Raw genomic sequence first — 20282 nt, 5'->3', positions numbered from 1 at the left:
AGAGATAGGAGTTTTCCCCACTTTTAATAGACTTACAAATAGACCTCTAAGATACTCCTTCATAGTTTTAAGTTGGATGTATACTGTTTTATTTGATTGGCTTTGTGTTATGTATTCATATATATAATATATTCGTATATGTAAGACCTACTGAATTGTTGCATCTTACGTTAAACTAATCAATTTGTGTGCATATGCACAGTCCTAGAAAATAAAACATTAAATGCCCTATTGTCCTAAATAATACAATAAGTCAATTTTTGAGGTGACCACAAAAGAACCATTCGAAGTCCATACTTTCATGAAGGCTTAAACTTTTCATTCATAATTCTGGCTGCAAGCTGGTCTTCTGTCACTGATATACTGTGAAACACTGTCCCTCAAGACTGAAACAGTTTATGTGCCAGCACTTATTGTGCTGTACAGTATGCTCACAGTTCCTATTGTCTCACTCTATGAGAAAACTTATTAGCTTAACTATGCAGGGTTAGAGTCATATTTTCTCTTGACATATGTGAGCAGCACACATTGTGAGAATCTGAGAAGAAAACCTTTTACTTTTCTCTGTAAAAGTAAGGTTGTACAGCTTTATTCCATGCCAAAGGAAATAAATTCATAGACTATTATGGTCTCAAATAAACTGCAGCTAGAAGTGAGAATCTAGAGATATTGCTTAATGAATTGTTGTTTCGAATTGTTGTGTTTTATTCTGGGTGGTTTGGAGGAACTATAGAGGAAACAATAGCATCATTCTTAAGGATTTTGAAAGCTTTATGTGGCAAAAAAGTGGTAGAAAGGGGGTACAACACACAGGCAAACTAATCATACTGGTTACAGCTACATGTGTTCTCAGTTCCATGTTGTGTGTTGGTTTTATTGCCTTTATGTTCAGAAACAATCAATTTAGTTTTGGACTCAAATTCTGACCCTTCATATAACTAAGCGTGACAGTAGCTTAAAATGCACTAAGTTATTCACATTGAATAACTGGAACTTAGTTTTTTTGAGCATTAATTTTTAGTTTGAAAAACATATTTTGGCAACATGAGGGCTCACTCTGATGAAATATCAGATGCAGTTATGCTTACAGGTTTTTTTGAGTATTTGCACTGGGTCAAAGACTATTTCTCTTACATATCCGTTTTCAAACCTCACTGTGCTTTCAGACCCAGGATAAATTCAACAGATTTTGTCCCAAATGTCAATTTCTGCATCAAAAAATGAGTGACCGTATGACTGTAAGAACACAGTGTTTGGGAATTTTAGTATTTGTTTACATTCTCTATATAGCAGCCAGGTTGGTAAGGAAGACGACAATATTCTCAAAGTCTGTTTGGTTGCATATGAAATTTAAAGTGCAGTTGGAACTGTCTGGATTTAATTTTCCCCCCTGTTTCGTATGGGGGAATAAAACATCTCAGCTCATACAGGAGAAAAAAATTAAAACCAGGCAACACCAGCTCCATTGTAAGCTTCACATGCAATCAAACAGCCTCGCAGGGAAACTCCCCTTCCTGAGTGCACTGCTGCCACTTGTGAACTACAATTAAAAAAAAAATCACTTTTTATACTCCCTGCTTTCAAGCTAGACATTGACATGTGAACCAAAATCTTCTTTTTAACTATTGCCCGGGAGGCCACCAAAGAATCCCAGCTGACCCCCTGCCATCAGAGTGAGTGATGGTAGGCTGCTGGTGTTGCAGCTCACTTCCCTCGGGCTGCCACCCTGAGAGATCCCACCATCCACCCTCGGTGTGAGTGACATTAGCCCACTGGGCTTTGAAAACACTTTTCAGGTCGCTCATCGAAGAGAGATAGCTTCCTTCACACACACCATCAGGGTGAGTGACGTCAGGCCGCTGGGGTTTAAAATACAGACCCTCAGGCTTGCTAAGCTGACACTGCTGAGAAAACTGCTTTTATTGTTTTACATCAGCAGGGACCTCTTTGTCTTTCTTTGTATTGTTTACTTAGAAGCCAGCCTCCCCCTTTCCCAACTCCCACCCCAGACAATTATTAACATCTGTAGAGTAATTTCTACTTTATTTTATTTTATTTTATTTTTTAACTGAAGGTGAAGCAGATTTTAGTCTTTGAATTTTTATAGCCATCTGCTTTCTCATATGATTTTTGAAAGATCCTGGGTGTGTCAGAGTAGTTGTTAGTGAGAGTGTCTTAGCATAATAAAAGGAGAGCAATTCTTAGAGATTCTAGTCCTTTTAGCAATCCTCGATCAATAAGGTTAATATTAATCATACTTCAACCTGATCTTTTCTGGAGGTTCATGAACTTCAGGAAACGTTTTCCTCCAGTCTTGACAGAGTATTATTTTAGCTGTTGCTTGGTCTTCCTTTCATGCTGCAAAAATTAAAAAGCTCCTCTATAACCAACCATCAAAGGAATCTATACTTGATGTTTCTGGTAGTGTATTATCAGCCCTAAGTTCAGGTGATGAGATTTTAGGGGCTTTGTGAAGTGATGTATAGGATTTCAGATAAAAAACCCTAAACTGGCTAATGTGAAAGAAAAAAGATTAAAAACTGTAATTACATAATACTGCTGAACGCTCTATATCATAGAATAATATGTAGTGCGTTGCAAAAACCGTTTTTTCCCTGACTCTATTTCCTTTTCATTCAAAATTAGTAAATATTTCTTAATGAACTACTGAAAATATTTCTAGTTTAAAGTTTCTAATTCTTTATGAAAGCAGCAATGGAGTAAGCTAAAATAAATACATGCATTTGAGAATTTAGATAAAGAACGTCTGAGAAAGATTACTTGTTTAATTGTTAATTTGTTTAAAGGTATAGAATATACTTACATTGAAACTAACATTTTTGTCTGTTTTGTGATTTTCTTTTATTTTCTCTACTGTGTGCCATTTGGAGCTCAGTCTTTCAGGGATCTGATCCACTCTTGGTTGCTTAAACCCTTTTTGGAGTCATATTTCACAAGAAAGAGAAATGTATTTTTTATATAATTTTAAAGTATTCTCTCTTTTCTTCAGCTTACCTTTTTTTTTGAATGGCATTAACAGCAGGTAATAAAAGGCACCAATTTCACTGAAGGAAGAGACTTTTTACTGTTTTTGAGAGATTAGCAGAAAATTATTAAAATGTGTAGTAAAAATGGGTTTTGATGAAGCAACTAGGCTGTCCAGTAAGAAACATATGGTAAGAATTTGCTTTAGCGTTATGGAAACTGAGATATGGAACATAAGTACAGAAACAGTGGGGACAGTTGCACAGTGACGTGCATTGAGAAATGGCTGACTGGCAGAGCTTAGAGAGTTTAGTCAGCGGCACAGAGTCTAGTTGGATGCCTATAGCTAGTGGTGTTCTCTAGAGGTTGGACCTGATCTGGTCTCGTTTAACCTCTTCATCAGTGACCTGGGTAAAGAGATAGAGTGCACCCTCAGCAAGTTTGCTGATAATACAAAGCTGGGAGGAATGTCAAACAGACCAGAAAGCTGTGCTACCATTCAGTGAGATCTGGACAGGTTGGAGAGCTGGGCAGAGAGGAACCTTGTGAGGTTCAGCAAGGGCAAGTGTAGAGTCCTACACTTCAGGAGGAATAACCTCCATAACACGTATCAGTACAGGTTAGGGGATGACCTGCTGGAGAGAAGCTCTGTGGAGAAGGACCTGGGTGTCCTGGTGGAGGCTGACCATGAGCAATCAGCGTGCCAGTGGTATCCTGGGATGCATTAAAAAGAGCGTGGTCATCAAGTCAAGGGAGTTGATTGTCCTCCTCAACTATGCCTTGGAAAGGCCACATCTGGAGTACTGTATCCAGTTCTGGGCTTCTCAGTTCAAGAAAGACAGGGAACTTCTAGAGAGAGTACAGTAGAAAGCTACAAAGATGATTAGGGGCCTGGAGCATCTCCCATATGAAGAAATGCTGACAGACCTGGGACAGTTCAGCCTGTGGAAGACTGAGAGGGAGCCTAATCAATGCTTATAAATATCAAAAGGGTGGGAGTCAAGTGGATGGGGCCAGGCTCTTTTTGATGGTGCCCAGTGAAAGAACAAGAGGCAACAGGCACAAACTGGAACACAGGAAGTTCCATCTGAACATGAGGGAAAACTTTACTTTGAGGGTGACAGAGCGCTGGAACAGACTGCCCAGAGAGGTTGTGTAGTCTCCTTCTCTGGAGACAGTCAAAACTTGCCTGCTTATTGATGACCTGATGACAAGAGGATTGAGAGCACCTTCAGTAAGTTTGCAGGTGACACCAAGTTGGGAGGAAGTGTCAATCTGCCTGAAGGTAGGAAGGCCCTTCAGAGGGATCTGGGCAGGCTGGAGATTCAAAAGAAGTTGTGGCGAGGTGGGAGTCAGCCTCGTCTCCAGTGTAACTAGCAATGGGACTAGAGGAATGGCCTCAAGTTCCACCAGGATAGATTCAGATTGGCTATTAGGAGAAATTTCTTCTCCAAAAGAGCAGTCAGGTGCTGGAACGTGCTGCCCAGAAAGGTGATTGAGTCACTGTCCCTGGAGGTGTTCAAGAAATGTTTAGATATGGTACTAAGGGACATGGTTTACTGGGGAGATACTGGTGGTAGGTGGATAGTTGGAGTAGATAATCTTGGAGGTCTTTTCCAACCTTCACAATTCTATGATTCTATGGACACTTTCCTGTGTAACCAACTCTAGGGAACCTGCTTTAGCAGAGAGGTTGGACTAGATGATCTCCAGAGATCCCTTCCAGCCCCTATGATTCTGTGATTCTGTGAAACAGTACAACACCAGGTCAGATTGAGGTCCTTTCAAGTTATCATGAAAGTAACCTCTAAAAATTACTTCTACCGGGTGCTTCAGAGAACAATGATGAAAAGGATGACATTGAGTCTTCCACACTGAAATTGTCATCCTAAATAATCATGAAAAGCTGGGTTTTTTTTTCAACTTATAAATGTTCTTTTAAAGATGAAGTTTTATGAGTTTGATGATATTCTGTCTATACACCACAAGACAGTTGTAAGTTCTGTGGCTTTCTTAAAATTATTTTCCTAAGTTTTTCATTAGTGCCATTTCATATAAACCGGGCTTTCAAGCCCTGTGGTTTTTTTACGCCTCATATGATCTCATATGAAGCAGGGGCTGGATCTTCTATTTCTGCTGTTCAGAACCATAGAAGACAAAGAATCTAACTGCTGTGCTGTAAAATTTGCAAGAGGTTTGTTGCTTTTTTTTTTCTCTTGATGTGACAATCCATGCACTCCTTGCCATTGTGCTCCCATTTTCTTGATCGAACTGAAGAAAACCTTGCTTCTTTCTCACTTTGCCGTTGAGCGTTGGTGTTTTGCTCAGAGTAGGCAGGCTCTCATACTGTCAACGTATCCCAGCAGCTCTCGTGGTCAGCTTCTTCTGGGAAAGGGCCATGTTTGTTCAGCTCTGCACAGTTTTGGGATTTCCCTCCCATGGAAATCACCAGCTCTCCATCTGGTCAGAAGACTGACAGTAATGTTCATTATGTGAGGATTGATTCATCTGCCACAAACCTGTCATTGCACATGGAATCTGTTAAGAAGTGAGACAGTGGACTCAGCATGTCATTCATTTATTTATTTGTTTTTAAAAATAAAAATCTGGATTACCTCCAGATTTTTGGTTCACTCCATTATTGGCTTATAAATCATTTCTAGAAATAGTGACAAATTGTTGTGGTCTTTTTAAACATATGTAAGGAAAGGGAACTTCTAGCTCATCCAGTCTTCTCCTATCTCAGCAAGCTGCATCCTGTAATCTTTGTAATAAATTGGTGAAATTCTCCCTTAAGGGCATCTGGACTTGCCCTACTGCTCCTTCTGGAAGACTGTTGAAGAACTTCATTGTTCTTTCTGTCCTGTTTTGAGATTGTGTATGACCTGTGTAGGACGTCCAGATTACCTAACTGTATTATATAATTGTTAGTATTTCCTCAGTCTAGAGTCTCATTCTTTCTTTCTCCTGTAACTTTACAGATCCAGTTCTTTCTGCATGCTTCTCTGTGGCTTCATCTGTAGTGGTCGTATGACTTAACTTTTTTTAACAACATGTGTATGGTTAAACTTTTGTTACATTTTAACAAATAATTTAAGCTTTATATTTGAGGAGCACTCTAGTCTCAGGAGCACTTCCTTTCTCAAAATGACTTGTGATCGTCTATTTTTTCCTTTTTTTTTTTTTTTTTTTTTTGCATTTTTTTCTACTTGTATTACCATTATTCCAGTAATCCTCACCTTCCAGCATAGCTAAGAATTTCCTTTATGGTATTGTAACACATTTTTTTTCTGATGGCCAACTGGATTATCACTATTGCACTTCCTTTGCCTGAAAATACATTGTCTGATTGAAGAATGTCAATATCTGACCACATAATGCCAGTAGGACAAAATTTATATCTAACATTTTACTTCTCTTGGCTTCCTTTTTAATTAATTAGTTAATTAATGAATTAATTCTTACCTTCTGCTGTGAAGTTTTGCACATTTTTATTTTCATTCTAGCAAGCTCATATTTGCTTGTGTCAGTATTAAGTCCTTCTCAAAAATAAATGCAATTATATGTATTCTCTGATCAAAGAGCATCATTACAGATAGTGATTTTATCTATAGGGCAGCCTCATGGAACCTGAAGCTTTTATTGCCAGGTCTATAAGAAGCAAGAATTATGAGTTATACATTTCCCAGTATATCATTTTCTTCTGCCGCTTGTTATGGCAACCAGCTGAAACATAAGACAGCAGTTAAACTTTGCTTAGTAATAGAAAAAGACCATGGTGGGATGTCTGAAACTGTAAATATCAGTTAAAAAATAAATACTTTCATATAAGAATAAGCTCCAAACTTAGACATCCTATTGAATGCTTTTACTGGAAGTTGATTCTAGCCAAGTCCAATTTTATTCATGTTGTATTATTTATTCCCTTTTTGACAAATCATAAAGTCCTGCTTTTTTTCTGGCATATGCCATCCTCCTTTTTTATGGAAAAGAAATAATAAAAGATTTTCTTATCATTCTACCTAAATATTTGGAGGGAAGTTGTATTTCCTTGTAGCATCCTGAGCCCAGAATTCCCTATTACCAGTTTCTGGCAATAGAATTGCCATTGGAATACAATGACTATGTAGCCTGTCAAAAGATGTCTTGAAGAACTCTCACAGAAGTGTCTCAAGATGACTGAAAATGCAGTTTATTTTCAGCGAAATATGTGAAGAAACTATATTTCTGTTTATTTACAGTGATTTCTATATGAGAGGGCTTTTTTTGTAAATAAAACTCAAAAACCTAGAAGTTTAATGACTTGTTTTCCAGCCACCAAGACCCCATAGTTTTGTGGATTTTGATTGTAAAATACTACAAAAAAGATACCTGTTGTTTCAGAGGATAGTTTTAGTCATTTTTCAATGTTCCCTTCTTTTTCTTCTTCTTCTTATGGAAAGTAAATTAACAGTTTTTTGAAAATATGAGTGGCACTTTTTTTTTTTTAATTTAAAGAGTGTAATTTTTAAGGGCTAATGAAACTTCCCTGGTAAAGGACTTGACTGCATCTTTTAACTATGTATAAGCAGTAGATAACTTGACTAAAGTAGAGATGATGTCAGACAAGGCATCTGTCCCACAAATCCATATGTCAATAGAAAATTAGAACAGTCTTTTCTTCCATAATATGTGGACCAAGTAAAAGAGGTGAAGACTTTATTTTCAAAAGATACCAAGAGAATATTTTGACAGATGTCTTTATTTGCAGCTAGGTCTGGAATAATTAATGAATCCCAGCAAATCACACTGATAACGTTTCCCTTAGAAATGCAGCAGTCACTAGTCCAGGGGAGTTTCCTCTTGTCTTTTTCGCTTTTACATTTATGTTGCTACAGATTGGATGCCATTCTTAGCAAGGTGGTCACCTCTGTCCTTTGCAGTGAAAATCCAAGCCAGGATCATCAATGTTTTTGTAGCTAATACCTTCAAGCAATTCTACCCAAGACAGAAAATTTTTCTACTGAAGAAAATTAGAGAACAACTCATCTTATTGCAGAAAATATAGAACGGGATCTTCCTAAGAACGCCAAACTGCTCACACACAAAGCTCTTATGAATGGAGGATTCATACTGCACTGTGGCACACTGGGCTTGGGCTAATTTGCATAGTCAAAATCAGCAGCAGGTTTCTCCAGCTAGCATTACAGTGGAGGTTCAGAAGCTGTTTTCACTTCTTTCCCTTATGTTCCTTTTTTTTCTTCAAGTCAGCTAGTATCTGCTAACCACATCTGTGAAAATCCTGCTGGAGACAAGGCAATTCTCTGCCTGTTTTGAACTGTGAAGGTAATAACATAGACTCTGCATACTTACTTCTGGAAAGCTAGTTTTCTCTGCACAGGGTGTTACAAGATGGTACTTTTAAATTACTGGCTGTAAAACCAACTTTCTGGAATAAAAACAAAGCCACATAAGCATCTTTGTTTTAATTCCTCTTACTTGCTTTCTAGGACTAGTTGTCCATCTGGCTATTTTAATATTATTTATTTTCAGATTTTCTTCCTTGTTTCATTCTTTTACTGATATATTTTGGTGTTTTTCTTAATCTTGTTAAAAGCTGCTGTGATCCTTTCTAAAGCAGAGCTTTGTGGTGTATTTATGTTTAGTAGGTCAGATAAATGGTTCTCATGCGGATAGAGCAGTGACACACACAAAAAAGGAAATGTGAATTATCTGCCCACATCCCATAGTTTAGATAGCATCTCAGATTGAGCTATGCACCTGGGGTATTCCTAGTGATACCAGGAACCATGAGGTGTGTCCAGTAGTGCTTAATTCCTTCTCATTCCTTACTTCAGTCCCCCTAGCTATGTTTGTGCAGTTCTTAAATTTCAGCATGAAAGAAATAATTCTAAACAATTATTTACTAAGAGTGTCTCCACTCTTGAAGTAACATGTTGATTCCACGTACCATTGAGACTGTTTTGTAGTTCATTACTCAGAGTATCAAGACAGAGTTGCCTAATAAGAGAAGCAAAAGACAGGATGATTTGCATAGCTCGGTTGAGTTTCACAGTTTGCATTTCTGAACAGGAGAAAACGCCAAGACTCCATAAGGCAACTAGTTATTCCAAATCTGGCATTTTTCCTCTTCAGAAACACAGACTGTGAAGTTCACTGGAGTTATTCAAATCAATCAAAGTTTTTTTTCCTGTATATATTAATAACGGGAACATTTTCTGTTATTGGTATACTACTTGTGCATTATTTGCATATTAGGATACTAATTGAGTATATTTGCCTACCTGCTATCTCCTTTTCTTGATTCTCCAAGAAAAATCTCAGCAGTGCTGTTAAAGGAATAAGGAACATAGACAGGTTGATACATGTATGTCTTCACTAGAAAATTAAGATGAGTGTGATGCACAACTCATTTGTGACTTTATGTCATTCCATCATTTGCAAGTTATACTAGCAACTTCTAGTCCATCTAAGTGAGAGGTTTCTCATATTCATCATATAAATCTGACTTGAAGGCTCTGGCTCAGTGATTAAAATGGACTAAGGACTGTTCTTTGTTGCAAAAACTGGTAGGAATGGCAAGGCCTCTGTCTGTGTGTTGAGCATGTTTGCTCATCTAACTATATGAGCTGTATCTGAACCTGTTGTTGGGGATAAGCCTTGGCCCATGTGAATCCCTGGAATGTGACTTTGGATTGTGGCATAGCAGTAGCTAGCCTGAGTCAAAAGTGTGCCAGGAACATTGGTAACAAGTTCACGCTACGCTTTTTCATCCTTGCTCTAATCCTGTTTATCTTATTGATACAGTGTTACGAGAAGATTTCATTGCATCCTTGCCTGCTTCAGGATACCACACAGGATCCCCTTCCAGCTCAGTTATCTAAGCCCCAGCAGAGTTGTCTATACTGAGCCCAGTAGTGTAGGGCTGTTTGCCTTCGCAGAAGGTGTGGAAGGGCAAAAAATGCAACTTCCTTCCTTACACAAGTTTTACTTATTGGCAGTGGTTCCCCTTAACATGGGGAGAGTAAAGAAAGTCTGCACAAAGCAGTGAGTGTTTCTAACCTCCCTCATGAAAATAAGCAATAGTTGGTTGAACCACTGTCCTCCCTTGGAGGCTTTAAACAAAGATGTCATCTACAATTTGCAGTTTCTGTGAAACCCAAGGAAGCTTTAAGAATGCCATGAACAGGATAGTGCAGTCAGTTTGCTTGAGACAGACAGCACATCAAGTGATTGTATATGCAGGGAAATGACATGTATTTGGTCTGAATATGCAAATAATATGTGCAAGTTTTTTTTCCATGAGTTGTTGAAAACCTGACCTTAAATATTTTGCTTTTCATTAGAGAAGAAAAAGATTTCACAGTGACAGGCATATTCAACTCTTCGTTTTCTCTGGACCAGGTATGTCAAAATACTGTGTTTGAGGTTTTTTTTATTTGTTAACATAATCACAACAAAGAGTGAGAACATAGGTTCTGGACTTGATACATGCTGTTAACTATTTTACAAGACTGCAACTAAAGCTTATTTGATACGTTCCTGTATGATTTGCTACTGTAGTGAAAAAACATATCTATTAAAACTTTATATGCAGCTGTGGCTACTTGCTCCTGTGAAAAAACAAATTCCAAATTTGTCAGGTTGGTTTCTGTGGTTCTTCAGAAAATAGTGTATTCAAGTCTGGTCTATACTTAATAAGTTTTACTAGCATGATAATATTTGCTAGCAGTGCAATTTTTGTCATCTTCATAACTGTGTTTCACAATGCCCTAACGCAGATATAAGTTTGCTGTTACTCCCGCTGAACATAGGACTGTTGCTTCACTGTTCAGAAGTGGGATATTCTTCTAAGAACAAGTTTAAACCAGAATTACCATTTATAGATTTGAAGAATGATTGCCCACTAAAGGATTTATAAGAAGAGATATTCTTAAGTGCAGGCAAGACTTCAGTTTAATAGATATGGAATAGTTATGAATAAATAAAATCCACTCTGCTTGGCAGGGCGATCAGCTCTGCTGATTCTTAGGACTTTATCACATTTTTCGGTATTTTTTTTTTGTTCGTTTCTTGAAATCCCCAAGTTCTTGCATAACATGCATGCACAGAAGTCTGTGCTTTGTATTAGAATGCCTTTCTAACCTTAGTGGTTGTGGAGAAAAAGATTGAAAATACTCTTAACAAATAGAAGTATCTCAAATTTGCAGCATTTTACAATTTTCTAAGTTTTCAATTCAATTAATTATTTCTCAGACATCCTCCTTTTAATACTACAGTTGTGATAATATTGACTTATATGAATTTTATTTACCTGAGCCGATTTGAAGTGTGTTGGATATCTTGTACTCAAATGTTCAGGTAAAAATTTGCTTTATTTTTTAAAATAATTGTATATGTTATAAAAGTATGTTTTGGAGATTCAGGAGCTTCTGTTCAATTTTGTTGTTGTTGTTTGCTATTTTGTTTTTGGAACTATAGGTATATTTAGCTTTTTAAGATACGCTTTATGAACTAAAACTTTGAAGCTGAGCTCGCTGTAGAATACTGGTTATTAACATTCTGAAATGAGGGGCACAAGATATCCCATGATTTTGTTAAAATAAATAGTGCCCACGAACCTCTTCAGGTGTTGTACCAAGAAGGAGCTTTCTGCCTATATGTGACTGTACACATCTGTTAATTCAGAGATCTGAATGTGAAATCCAGCACTCAGGGACACCGGGTGGATATCTGATACTCTCAGAGGAATTTGGGCTTCATAAACCATTGTATGGATTCTTCACAGCCATGCATGTTTTTTCCCTGCTTGTGAGAGAAAAAATGTGGATGATATATTTGCATCGATAAATAATGCCAGTATAAAATCAATACAAGTTACTAATAAATGAGAAACAGACACATGTCACTCCCAAAAATTAGCCATTAATGTCTCTTCGCTTACTGAAATGGCATACTACATATCACAACCGTTCTGTTAGTAACTACAGAATATTTCATTAGGTGTAAGTTAGGAATACAGTCCAGTTCTACCATGAATTTTGCATTCATATCCACTATAACTTGAGATTGGAATAAATGTACATAGTGCCTGAGAAATAAGGAGATAACGATTCCGTGATTCTACATTAAGTGACTGCACTGAGAAGTACATGATTTTGACACCTAATGGCTCAATTCACTTCTCCACACACAATGATTTTCTGCCATTTAAACTTCATTAGAGTATCCCAGGCTTCGTCATGAAGCTGTGAAATACAGCACAAGGACTGCTGAGAAACTGTGTCCTTTGGGAACAGCAGCTGGAAACCAACCAGGATGTCTTAGGGTGCCTGAAGTGGCAGTACATGAATGTATACTGGGAACTGAACTTTAAACCTTTTGAAGTCCACACTGAATTCAAGCTTACAATCTGTTCTTGAAGATAATATATGTGCTATTTCTTCTACAGAACAGAGTAAGACTCAGTCTTTTTCAGAATGGATACTCCTTTCCATTCAGTATGCTCATTCAACATGTGGACTCTTTCCTTAATGAAACACACTCATGCCCAAGGATGATGCAGGTAGTGAGAGACAACCCCTACCTCCTCTGGTCACGCTGTGGAATTGGGCAGACAACCCTAAGCGTGACTACATCCCACAGTGACGCTCTGCCGGTTAGAGTACTCTCTTGAGAAAATAACAGAGCTGGGTGTGGCGTTTTCAAGACATGAGTTGTCAGGGAAGAGCTCTAATCAATAGACTAGTGGAACCAATGCATGTTCTAAAGAAGATGATGGATCTGTCCTTACGGGCCTGATCATTTCAAGGTGTAGTACGTGCAATTCAGAATTTAATTCTCAAATCTCTCTTCATGTACCTGAGACCTGTACTTGAATCTGGCAGTAAATCAGCCAGAAATAGGACTTAAGTCTCCAAGAAATACAGGCACTGTTAAAACCTTATCCCTCAGCAGTGATTAAACTCACCATCCACACAGGGGTCTCACCTAGTAGCACAACATCAGTGCTTCCCGAAGTTTTCCCTCAGCAACCCTACTTCCAGGGTCACAACCCCACTTTCATTTTCACTTCCAGGCTTGTGGGCCCCAAGTGGGGTCATAACCCTAACTTGGGAACTGCTCTATAACACATTGAAAAAATTAACATACCAGCCAGTAAATACATCAGCAAAACAAACCCATCCAGGCTACCCAAGACCATGTGCAGTCTGCTGTCCCTAGAGGCCTTACCTATTAAACGTGGGTCAGAGTTTCAAAAACATGTATCTACTTGCAAGCTCACACACTGCTTTGGATATGCATTAGCATTGTCTTCTAGCCTTCCTTTGTGCTATTTAGCTAAGTTGGGTGTTGACAAATATGTGCTAACACTTATGAAAATATGACCCTCTTTTCCTTGCTCATTCATATGTCGGAGGTGCTGCTTAAATTTATTATTTGCACATAATAGAGTTCACAGTTACTGTGTGTCAGAAACAAGATCTGGAGAGTGTGCTGTTCCCACAGCTGGAGCAACACACACATCTGCTAAAACTGCAGTGTAAATTGTATTGTTCTTAGCAATTAATCACTTGCAGTACATTCTATCAACTCTCCTCCTGTTTAACTCCTACTGGTCTTTACCCTGCCTTCTTCTTTCTCTGCTCTTCTCTGTTCTCCTTTTCTTCTGTGCCTCCAACTTCATTTTTTAAACTTTTCTACTGGAGTGCCGTGTTTGGACATGGAGATGAAGCTCTGAATGTTCTTAATGCTCTTGCAGAACTTTCTACCATTAGATCTCAAGGAGCTTTGCACAAGTCATGAAATCATAGAGATTATGAAATCTTAGTATCTTCATTTTACGGTGAGGAGACTAGCATATTGTTCTGTTAAGGTGTTACTCGAAGTCTCAAAAAAATCAGAGGCAGATGAAAAGATATAACTTGAGTTTCGTATGTCCCATGGCGGACTCCAAGGAGCACGGGAAGTTAATACAAGACATACCAGTAGAGGGCACTTCAGAGTTCATAGCACTGCCTTTGCATCGGAGGGGTTGATAGTAATGGGTTTTTTGTGTGTGATTCTTCAACTACAACTTTTAGTATGGTTTTGTTTCTCTACATTCTTGCACTCTTTTCCTGGAGCCTTTATTCTGTCCTTCTCTCTCTTTTTTTTCATTTTTCTTGCTATGATGCTTTTCCATTGCTTCTCCCTCTCCCTCCATATGGGATGTCTCATTGTTAGGAAAAAAAAAAAAAAAAAAGAAAGAAGAGAAAATCTTATAAACTGTAACTTCCTCACTTTTTTTTGTTTCCCAGAAAAGAATTGTCTAGATCCGGTTCATTAGTTAATGAGGAGACTTGAGATGCCACGGTGAGTTCTGCTCCCAAGCAAGCATCTGTAAGGTCCTACGTACACATCTGAATCTGTGGCTCTAAAAATGCACTTTAATGAGCCTCTGCACATATTTTTTGCAGTATAAGATAAGCATTTACATACTAATTTGCAGCATATTTGTGAAATGCATCCAAATGAAGACACTGTAATACCTCAAGCCTAGATGTTGTGCTACCTTTGCCACAAACTGGCTGCAGTTTAACCCTTCAGTTCATGGCCAGTACTTTCCACCGGATAGGAAATTAGGTTTTTGATCGAGTTCTGCTGTGGGCCCTGGCTAGATTACACTCCACCAGCACACGTGGTGCTGCTTGCTAGGTTGCTGACAGTGGCAAGTGCCTTTCAATTTAAGACTAAAGTTCCATCAGAGCCCGCAAGTGGAGAATGCTGGGGAGATTAATAAATGAATTGTCACAGCTTCCAGGCATGCTGGGTTGGGAAGTACAACTCTCAAGTTTGTGGGCTACTTAAATTTGGAGCTCTGTGTCTGTATCTTTATAGAGACAGACAAAGTCATTTGTCCTTTCCCCTAAAGTGAATGAAAATTAATTTCTCTGAAGTTTGAGTCCAAATGTGGAAATACTCAATATTTGTATATCTTTTATGCCAAGCATTCTAAGCTTTTTGCAGTTTTGGTGGAGTCACTATTTGAAAAAAAGATTTGAATTGCTCTAACTAAACCATCTGTATGTGGGAAAAGATTATGGGAACAATCCCTGCAGGGCTCTTTTTAGTTGCTCCAGTGGGCATTATCCATTATTTTTCCAAGTGTCTTGCCTTGGGGTTCTTTTTGCTTTCCTTGCTGTCTTGACCAATCTAGCTTGTACTTGTTATTGTGTCTTCTCAAAAATTGTTGTTAGTCCTAAAAAAAATGTTGCAGATCTGAACAATACAATAGTTTAAAGTTGCATTTTAACTACTTCACTCTTTCATCTTATTTACTTGTTTTCACCTAAAAATACAGGCAGACACTTTTGTTTCTGCATTCTACTCCACATGAAATAAATATTCTACTGAATAGGTACAGCCCTCACTGCACAGCAAAACAGTTTCACTAAAATCAATGGGAAAATAGCATTTATGAGGAATTTTAGGATCACTTAAGGACCATGTAAAGGAAAGACATATTAAAGAAGGAATAGTCTGTTTTCCTCCTGACAGTTGCTTCCAACAGCTGTGGTGATATGGTTCCATGAATATTTCCTCAGGGAATTTTTTTTTTTTTTAAACTGAACATTCCATTCTGATTTTGGAGCCTGTAATTCTTAAAAATAAGTGGACTTACCTCTTCACAATATCATTCAGGTTGGAAGGGATGTCAGGAGGTCATCTTCTGGATTCTCCTCATAGAGAAAGAGGCTTCCTTTATAACTAGTATTAACTTCTCTTGTCTAATCTTATGCCTGCTGTCTCTTGTCCTGCCACCACACACTGCTCAGTCTTGGCTCCACTGTCTCAATGACCTTCTTGTAGATAGAAGACTGCCCCCAAGTCTTCCCCTCTCTGGGAAGAAGCAGCCCTGTTCAGACTGTGTGGCAAGTGCTCCAGACCCTGAGCATTCCAGTGGACATCTGCTGGGTTATCTTGTCATGTGTTACTTTTTTCTGTGTTGTTTAAGGACTTGCATAACTCTGTGCTTTATTTATATTAGTTGCCCTATGATTTCATAGCAATGCTTCTAATTCAAAAATCAAATAGTAGAACATACCCATATCACATATGAATTTCTAACAATGGCCACACATCAACATCATCCTTGTAGTTCAAGTGTTTCTTAAAAGTGCTTGAAACTTAAAATAAGATAATAAGGATAATATTGCTTTAAAAAAAAAAAAAAAGCTGCATTTGCTGTGAACCACTAGCATGCCATAAAGAATACTTCCAAGATTAATTTAAAAATAAAGCAATCTTTAGATCCAGGTGAGTAGAATTTAGCTCTTGAATGTGAATGCAATGGTTTCAGTTTGGGGGAGTTCTGAGTATCCATAGACCTCTATGGAAGCACTGGGAGGCTCTCATGCAGTTATGGATTGGCACATGTGGAAATTCAGGGGCCCTTCTACACTGAACCACCTTTATAAACTCATTATCCAGTAACCGCATTTAGTAAACCTGATGAGTAGTTATCAAAGTAAGTGTGAAGCTCCTTCTTAGTTTTCTGATACACCAGTGCTCTTCAATCCCATGGCAAAGTTGAACAAATGCATTTAAAATTTAAGAGATCAAAATAAAGTATCTACAAATGAGCAGAAAATGAGCCATCCATCTAGTTTTAACTCCAAATCAGCCTCTGAACATGATGGTTCTCACCTTGCTTTCACACCATATTTCTTCACTGTATAATAATTTCACTGGCCACATTACTTAGTTGTAATGAAGCTGAATTATACAGGTAATCGTAAATAAGCATCAGCAAAATCCATCCATTAATGGCCATTACTTGTTTAAGTCTATCAGAAAAGCAAGCAAGTAAAATTAAAGTGTTAAACTGTGAGCTAACAATTTTTTATACCCCTGCCAAATGAGTCTCACATGCCTTGAAATTGTAGAAATATCAAACAAAAAAATGTAATGGCCTTATCTTTAGGGACTTACAAATTTAAAATCTGATACTTTGTGAACCTCTTATCTATGTACAAATGCTTTGCTTCACCAGAAAGCATGGAATCCTCATTCTTCAAAGGGATAAGATACAGATGTTTCTGCGCCGGTGATTCATTGTATAGTAAAATGTCACTGCCTAGAGAACAGTGCTGCATACTGAAATTTAATTTCACCTGATTCCCATTTGGAGGGAAAGAAGGAAACATTTTTATGTCATAAAAAAAGAAAAAAAAAAAGGCAGCTGTTTGAAATTTGCTGTGGGGCTTGGAATGTAGTTTTAGTGAGGTGCATTAGCAGGCAGAAAGCAAGAAAAGAGGTAAAAGGTGCAAAAGAGTTTCATTATATTGCTCTTAAGTCTATCATGTGGACAAAGCTATCAGGAATGCTTTTGAGTATGATCAGAATTGTCAGTGCTCACTTGTATGTATTGCATGGACAAATGCATCTGGGACTCAAGGATTAAGAAGCAATATTCTTATCATTCAAACGTCTCAAGCTGAGTCTCTTTGAATTGAGCTGATTTTACTGAAGTACCAGAGTATTGGTTTCTGTTTTCAAACATACAAGCTTCAGTCTATGTTACTGGGCCTGATGTTTAAGTGCCTGCATTTATGAACGGAGTTCTCAGGCCTGGTTTTCGGTATCCAGGTACATGCCATGGTGAATGAGGGTTTTCAGAAATGTGATTTACAGTAAGGAGAATACATATGCAAGCTGATAGAAAACACTGAAGAGAAATTTCTGATATTTCTGAAAATCTAGTTGTCTTCTGGATTTAGAAGCTTATGCAAGATGGCTTCAGAGCTAGAAATCACATTCATGCACCTATTAAAAGAAAGAAAAGAAAAGAAAAGAAAAGGAAAGGAAAGGAAAGGAAAGGAAAGGAAAGGAAAGGAAAGAAAAGGAAAGGAAAGGAAAGGAAAGGAAAGGAAAGGAAAGGAAAGGAAAGAAAAGAAAAGAAAAGAAAAGAAAAGAAAAGAAAAGAAAAGAAAAGAAAAGAAAAGAAAAGAAAAGAAAAGAAAAGAAAAGAAAAGAAAAATGAAAAAAGAAAAGAAAAAAGAAAAGAAAAAAGAAAAGAAAGGACTGGGACTGGAAATAAACAGATTCAGCATCTTACTAGGACTGAGGGAATTAAGATCAGATTTCTACACCCAGGAAGTTCCCTACACACAACTCTGGAAGAGAGGGAAGAAAAAAGTAAAGCCTCTCCTGTTGTAACTATGACTCAGTGTAGAAAGAGATGTGAGATTTGTAATCTTGATTTAAGCAGAGGGTTAAGCATGATTTCATAGCTCAAGGATGGAGGCGCTTACGTACTGGGGGAAGGAAAAGGGGAGGCAACCTGGATTCTGGCTTCTGCTTCAAGCATTATTTATGTATGTTACTCAATTACAAATGCAAAATGTGTAGGCAACCCCTGGGGCCAGAACCCAAGACTTCCTCTTCAAAAGGAGCACCCATTAAGGTTGCAAATTATCCTCTCTCAATGAATCTTGCTTCCTCTCTGATAGAGAAGTATGGCTTCAGGAGACATGACAGACAGTTCTGAGCTTCTTCCTGAGCTGATGGTGGATGTGGGAATGATCTCCTCAGGAAGACAAGCGATGAACCTGCATCTCCCGCTTCACCAGCAAGCACCTTATCTCCAAGAATGATGTTACGCAAAGCGCTGGCAGTCGTGCTGCCACAACCTCTGGATATATTTCTAGAAGTCTCTGGGCTGTTGTGCTGAGGTTGGTGCCTGTTAGGCGCACTTCGAAGATGTTTGCCTGATGAAGCCTCTTAAGAGGTACCTCACCAGTATATTGCAGGCAGGCTTGCTGCCAGTAGGTGTTGAGATTTCAGCTGTAAAAAAACAGCAGCAGCAATGGAAAATGCCGCAGCAGAACTTTTAGATAATTTTATCAGGATAATCCTTACACAGATTTTTTGTGTCGTTTCATATACATATACATGTGTAAATATAGCTTCCTAGCATTTTTGATGCTTTTTCGAATTCTGCTATCAGTGACTTTCTCCAAGTTATTTTGTGAAGCAAGGCATAAAGTTATAAAGAAATCCTGCTCTGCTGCAGTCTTTCTTAAAGACATGTAAATTTATTTACAATTATAAGCAGTCTTATAATGTTGCCATTTTTTTGGCAATGAAGTAGCTGGCACCTATTTGAATTTGAGAAAAATCTCCTCTGATACTCACTACATCTATTAAACATTTCATCTCTATTTCATTGTCATGTGTTTATTAGTTCCCCAAGAGATTTGCTGATAGGGTCTGTTTCTATCCCTATGTTCTTCTAGCCCCCGTTCTCTTTTATTCTGGGTTCTGTTGCCCTCAGGAGACTAAAATCCTGCTCTCTTTGCTCCTCTCATCATGCTCTTCCTTCCAGAGACTACTTGTCTAAACGAAGCAACAGGAAGAGGAAGGGCAGAATTTCTTTGCTATCATTTTGAATATAATATTATGAATGCATGCCTCTAGTCTTCACAGATGAATAAATTATATTTGCTTTGGGTAATGCTAAACAATCCCTAACAAATTACAGTTTACTGTGTAGTAAAAAACACACAGAAGACTACAGCAGGAACATGATTTATATTCAAACAAAATGAGCAAGTTAATTTCTGCTCTCAAACCCCAACTCAGCAAAGTGCTTAAACACTACTTACTAAGGTGCTTAAGTACCTTCTTAAGTTCTGTGCAGCATGATAAGAGAAATTTTGTCAAGTGGAGCCTTATTTGAGAGAAAACTCTAACCCTGGGAACATACAAAAAGATTTTGATCCCTGCTGTGCTCATGTCTGTTACCTTTCCTCTGAGTTCACTGGATTGGTATCGACTTATAAAAGGGTATCCAATCTGAATATTGGTTTGCTAAACAGAAATTTCTGAATTAACCTTACTCTCAAGAGCAATGAATTTCCAAGTGATAATGTGCTCTGTGATGTACCATTTTTTTCTTTGTCTGTTGTGGTAGTTGTTAAACATTTTGAATTTGGGCAACTAGGCCATCATTTGCCCTTTCTACTAGTCATCTAAAATGATTATACAACTTCAAGCCCCCTAACATTGATATGAATCTTAGCAAAATTTCAAATGTGTGTTCAAAACCTCCTAGAGACATGCAATTTGAAGATGTCCAAGAAGCATGAGACATTTCACTCTCAGGATGGGGAGGGAAACAAAAATGCTGAATCTCTTCCTATCCATCAGAGTACTTGGATTTAAAATGAAGTAGTACCAACAGATGGGAGACGTTGCGTCTGTCTGAAAAATGGAGTTTCATGAATCTAAGTTAGCAGAAAGCTCTGGCCTTA

At 38.0% G+C, this 20282-nt stretch overlaps 1 long non-coding RNA gene across 1 annotated transcript; it reads left to right on the top strand.

Moving 5' to 3' along the window:
• Nucleotides 6225–20275, top strand: LOC110389797. Its single transcript, XR_002433386.1, has 3 exons — nt 6225–8310; nt 10332–10389; nt 18480–20275. It is a non-coding gene; the product is annotated as an uncharacterized LOC110389797 (long non-coding RNA).

This window comes from Numida meleagris, chromosome Z (assembly GCF_002078875.1).
Source record: "Numida meleagris isolate 19003 breed g44 Domestic line chromosome Z, NumMel1.0, whole genome shotgun sequence".
NCBI lineage: Eukaryota > Metazoa > Chordata > Aves > Galliformes > Numididae > Numida > Numida meleagris.
This window is presented reverse-complemented; position numbering and strand designations above follow the sequence as displayed.